Raw genomic sequence first — 6,152 nt, 5'->3', positions numbered from 1 at the left:
GCGAGTGTGTGTGTGTGTGTGTGTGTGTGTGTGTGTGTGTGTGTGTGTGTGTGTGTGTGTGTGTGTGTGTGTGTGTGTGTGTGTGTGTGTGTGTGTGTGTGTGTGTGTGAGAGGGGATTACTTGGTAATTATGAGAGGGGCCAGCAGCTTCTCCGTCTCCGCCACCGTCGTCTCCGCCCCCAGCCCATCTGCCCCGGAGTCCAGCAAGTGGGTGCTTATTGCTGTGATGGCAGAAAGGGTGGTGGTGGAGCTGCTGCTGGTGGTGGTGGTGGTGGTGGTGGTGGTGGTGGTGGTGGTAAATATGGCGTGCTATGAACGGTGGTTAGTGGAGCTCTCGTTGGTGGTGGTCGTGTTTGTAGTGGTTATAGTGGTGGTGGTGCTAGTGGTGGTGTAGCTGGTGGTGTTGGAGCCCTTGTGGTGCTTTTGGAGTTACAACTGGTGGAGGCGCTGGTGCTAGAGGTGGGGGAATTTGTAGGAATTACTACGGAACAATGTGCAATGAACGATCTGAAGAAAGATGCTTCTTCTTCAACTGACACTTCTGCCAAGTTCCTGAAAATCGAAGAAAGATGGGAGGAAGTGTGTATATTTTCCGTGTATTTGTGTGTGTGTGTGTGTGTGTGTGTGTGTGTGTGTGTGTTTGTGTGAGAAATCAAACTGGCTGACATTTGGCGATGCCCGTCGGTGCTTAAGTCTAGCAGAGCCTCCTCGCGGGGCCAGAGGGAGCGAGTGGAGGTGAGGAAGAAAGAGAGCAAGAGGGGGAGGAGGGGGAGGGAAGGGTCAGGGAGGGAGTGGGGGAGAGAGGGAGAGAGTATTTTTAGGAGTGGTCTAATACGGGGATCTGTGGTGGAGTCTGAGGGGTCACGGCGGTATCACTGCCGGGTCACAGCGCCGGAGGGGGAGAGCTCTGCAGTCTGTCTGAAGTAGAGAGCAGATAAACAGAGGAGAGAGGAGGACCGGGCCGGGAAGATCACACACACACACGCACACGCACACTCGGGCCGGCGCGCACACGTGCGTGTGCCTGTGCACATGCGCACACACACACGTAACTATAAAGGCAGACAGGGTTGCCCACAACCAGCATAAACAGGAGTACAAAGTACAGCTTTATCCTTCACAAATGCACTGGATAATGACACACACGCACACAAACACACACACCAACACACAGTCCTTCCAGGATCTCTAAGTGATCTGTTTGTGTGTGTGTGTGTGTGTGTGTGTGCGCGTGTGTGTGTGTGTGTTTGGGTGTGTGTTTGCGTGTGTGTGTGTGTGTGTGTGCGCACATAGATGTGTGTGTGCCTGCCATACCCAATCTGCAGTCTGTGGTTTCCCCTGTGAGTCCCGTGCCTCTGCCTCACTATTGTACACATCTGAAGACATGTAGCGCAGCGAAACAGATGGAGGGGGGAAAAGTGTCACAAATGTGATGTGTTTATGGCACGCACACGCTCACAAGCATGTACGCAAACACACTCACACACGTACACAAACACACTCACAAATCCGTATGCAAACACTCACACACAGGTACACAAACATACGCACACGCGTTCACAAATACCCTCGAAAATACTAATACAAATACAATCGCACACGTACACAAACACACGCATACACAAACACAGAAATATGCACACAAACACTCACACACATGTGCACAAACACAGACTCACCCACACGTACATAAACACACTCACAGAAATATGTACAGAAACTCACACACTCACACACGTACACAAACACAGACTCACACACACGTACACAAACACACTCACAAACATGTACGCAAACACACTCACACACATACTCACACACACGTACACAAACACACACTCAAACACACATGTACGCAAACACACAATCAAACACAGGTACTCACACTCACAAACACACACACACACACACACTGAATTGAGAGGCACATGGATGTTTATTCACATGATAAAAGGCACAGACATCTCTTTTTGACGGCTCCAGATTTGAATGAAACCTTCTGTTCTCTGTGCCATGTTTACCCCGCATGCGCATAAATACGTGTCAACACAGTAACACTGTTTATGTATGTTGTATCACTGACACTTGCATCCATGACACACGACAACGCAGGGACCCGTGTGTGTGTGTGTGTGTGTGTGTGTGTGTGTGTGTGTGTGTGTGTGTGTGTGTGGTTCCCGGGGCAGCCTGCCCCGACTGGCAGCTGCTCTACACAGAGAACTGGGAACCAACTTAATGCCACTGACATGCTAATGACTCTATGTGGACACACACACACACACACACACACACACACACACACACACACACACACACACACACACACACACACACAAATTCAATCGTGCATACACATGCACACACATACGCATACATACATACACTGTATGTACGCATACACACAACGCACACAAACACACATCAAATACACGCGCACACACACAGCACACCCACACACCCACAGCACATAAAAACGCACGAGCCATGACCATTATCTGTCGTGCCAAGCCCCAGAGTGCTGTAGTTTTCCGAGGACCTGTAAACGATTCGGAGCCCACCAGAGTGTTCCAACACTCGGTCCGTCCCCGAGACAAATTAATTCCCCCGTCCATCTAGGAAAGTGTTTTTTTCTGCGCGGGCCTTTGAGGGCCGATGCGTGTTTAAATCCCCCACTCCCAATCAAATGCTTCCAGGCTGCACGCTCTCCGCTCCTTCCTTTGTTCATCTGTCTCAGCCACCCACACACCTGACGTCCCCCCGGGTTGGTAGTCTCTTCACACACACACACACACACACACACACACACACACACACACACACACACACACACACACACACACACACACACACACACACACACACACACAGATACTTGCGTGCACGTACCCACACAACAAACGCATGCACGACACACACACATACACACACAAAAATGCATGCGCAAATGCACTCACAAACGCACGCGCACACACACACACACACACACAAACAGAAAAGTACACACACAGAGACACAAAGGAATCCACACTGCGGGATACTCGAACACACGCACGCATGCGTGTTCACTCATGTACTTTGTTCTCCTCACAGTTCCCTCTCCCTCTCCTGTGCGAGGCACGCACCGATGGGTGTGTGCATGCAGGTGCACGCGTGCACGGACCCAACACACACTCAGTGGCAGAGGGAAAGGGGCTATATTTAGAGCTCCAACATACAGATGTGTGGGCAGCAGCCATCTGGGGCCCGATCGAAACAAAACAGCGCGCCCGCCCTGTGTGTTTGGGAGGGCCTGTGTTTGTGTGTGTGAGTGCGTGCGTGCGTTTGGGATATAGTATAGGATCAGTGGGACATAGGGCCAGGGGCCAAACTTTCTCCGGGGGTCCGTGGTGACCACGCCACGCCCCCCCCCCCCCCCCCCTCCGGTGGGCTGGGAACCTCAGGGGAGAATGGGATAAACATCCCGACGCTCATCAATCAAAACCGCCGTGACACAAATGACCAGGAACAACGGGGGCCCGCTCCCCATCCATGGCAGCCTGATGTGTCCCCGCCCCCCTCCGGTGGTCTCCGCCCACCTGCGCCCCCCCGACGCCATTGGACCGCATCCTCCCGCTCCTCGCCCGGGATTGGTCCACGACTCCATCGCCACCGCCGCCACTCTCGGCGAGGATCGGGGCTAATTGGGTCTTTGTGATTGCGCGGTCTGTCGTGGGACCGGGGGCAGAATGGGAACGTTTCTCTGGCGGCGGCGGGGCGTCTGAGTGGCAGGGCGGTGCAGCGGGACAGAACGGCCCTCGCCGCCTCAAAGCGCCAGATGCTCTTCCTGGCGCTATTATGGCGCCGGACGGGACCCCGAGATGGTTTCTACCTAGCAACAGCGGCGGGACAAAGCGGGATGGAGACCGATACACACAACGCTTACACATCGACACATACAAATACGCACACAAACACACACACACAGACACGTATAAAAGGACATACACACGCACACGTCTTAAAGTATACACACACACACACACTAACACAAACACAGATCTGAAAATAAACACACACAATGACATTTGCACAAATGCACATCTCAAACCCCAACCGCCCCCCCTCTACACACACCCACACACTTACACACACACACACACACACAGACACACACTGACACAGAGCTAAAAGAGCCCTTGCTTCCAAACACACCCACTTTATAAACCATAATCACACACTCATCTCAAAATACTCTCACACACACACACATCTAAAACTACACAGACACACACACAAAGCCACCCATACACACACACACACTCTCAATAGCTCATTTTCTCAATGACACAATACACAGTCGCAGTCCTCACTCTCAAACTTGAATCCATCAGCCTTTGGTGGTAGCATTGGACCTAACACACACACACACACACACACACACACACACACACACACACACACACACACACACACACACACACACACACACACACAACACATACACACAGACACGCACACTTACACCCATCCCAACCTGAGGGGGCTACGACTAGATCTCCCCTGGCTTCCTGGCACCCACTGGACAAAGACATAGAAAAAATTCAAGAACCTCACTATGCACAGCCTCTCCTCCACCATCTTATTACATCACAGAGAGAGAGAGAGAGAGAGAGAGAGAGAGAGAGAGAGAGAGAGAGAGAGAGAGAGAGAGAGAGAGAGAGAGAGAGAGAGAGAGAGAGAGAGAGAGAGAGAGAGAGAGAGAGAGAGAGCACAGTGAATAAGAGCAGTAAAAATAACTTCTTCTGTCTCACCACGTATGGAATGAGTAATGTGTTTTCTGCTGTTCTGTAGGAGGACAGGCAGGTGTTCCACTCGACACACAGGACGTGTCTGATCCTTTTTAATACATAAATGCAGCTTGAATGTGTCAATTCAAAGTATTTAGCTTATAGCTATATACTTGTTCATGCATATGCAGAACTATTCAACCATTGAAACAATAATTACAGAAAATTAAAAACACGTATAGATTTTCATGTATTGGTATATTCGGTCCGCTTTTGCCATGCATTTAAAAGATGAACGCAAGCTGTCCGACTTGAATATGGTACATATTTGTATTTGTCTTACCTTCGTCAATAGGAGGCGCTATAGTCCCATGCTAAATCCGCGCTTTCCGGTCAATAGACCTCAATCAGTACAAAGTACTCTCACTTGACCAGCCAAAAGGAAACCCAAGGCACAATATAAAATACAAATGAAATGCTCGCTAGATCGACTAAAGTCTTAACATAAAATGCGTCATTCCTTTCACCACACACAGGATTGTCTGATTTTAGTGCAACGGTATTTTAATTTGTCCAACGTACTGGCCTTATCCTATCGATCGTCGGGCTGTTCAGCAGTCCATCAAATTGTCGCAACTAAAGTCCATGACTAGATAAATAGCAATCAGATCAATGGTGCATCTTCATTGCCTTAGTTTGATCGATACACACCAAATAAATTGAAACACTTTAGTTGTGATTCATCAGTGCATATGCGGACGACTATCTCTGATATAGCCTACTGGTGTATGATTAGAGAGAGAGAGAGACCGCCCCGTGCCTGCAGCTCCGTCCCACTGCCGTCCCAGCGTCGCTCCTCATTCACACACTTTCCCCTCCGGGATGAAGCTGCATGTCCCCGCGCACAGAGCCAACTGGAAGCAGCGCACACGCTCTTTTTCCGCGGCTGCCCCAATGGCTTTTTATGGCAGGGATTTATGCAGATTGCTGTCTTTCTTGATATGGATCACATCTGCAGTTTCGACACCAAGAACACGGATTTATCCACCCAATGAAGGTAAGGGAAGCAAGGGAGATTCCATCTAGGGGTTACTTTGTGTGGTCGTTGAGGTTTAAAGAGACCTGGTTCAAAGGTGCACAGCGATCTTAATGGATAAAGTAAATATAGCCTAAATATGAGGTGTTTTATGTTTCACCGAGAAACTGTCCTGCTCGGAAGACCAAACAAATGAATTTTTTTTATGAAAGAGCATTGTTTACAGAGTCCGGATCTTTGCTTGTTGTTACTGGGAAATATGAATTCAGGTAAACGCAGGTTCCCTGTTTCCCGTCAGGAGGAATAACCCTCAGGTGGAGGCGTGAAAACATTTTTAATCAGGTGGCTTA

The sequence above is a fragment of the Gadus macrocephalus genome, chromosome 8 (genome assembly GCF_031168955.1).
Source record: "Gadus macrocephalus chromosome 8, ASM3116895v1".
Lineage (NCBI taxonomy): Eukaryota > Metazoa > Chordata > Actinopteri > Gadiformes > Gadidae > Gadus > Gadus macrocephalus.
This window is presented reverse-complemented; position numbering follows the sequence as displayed.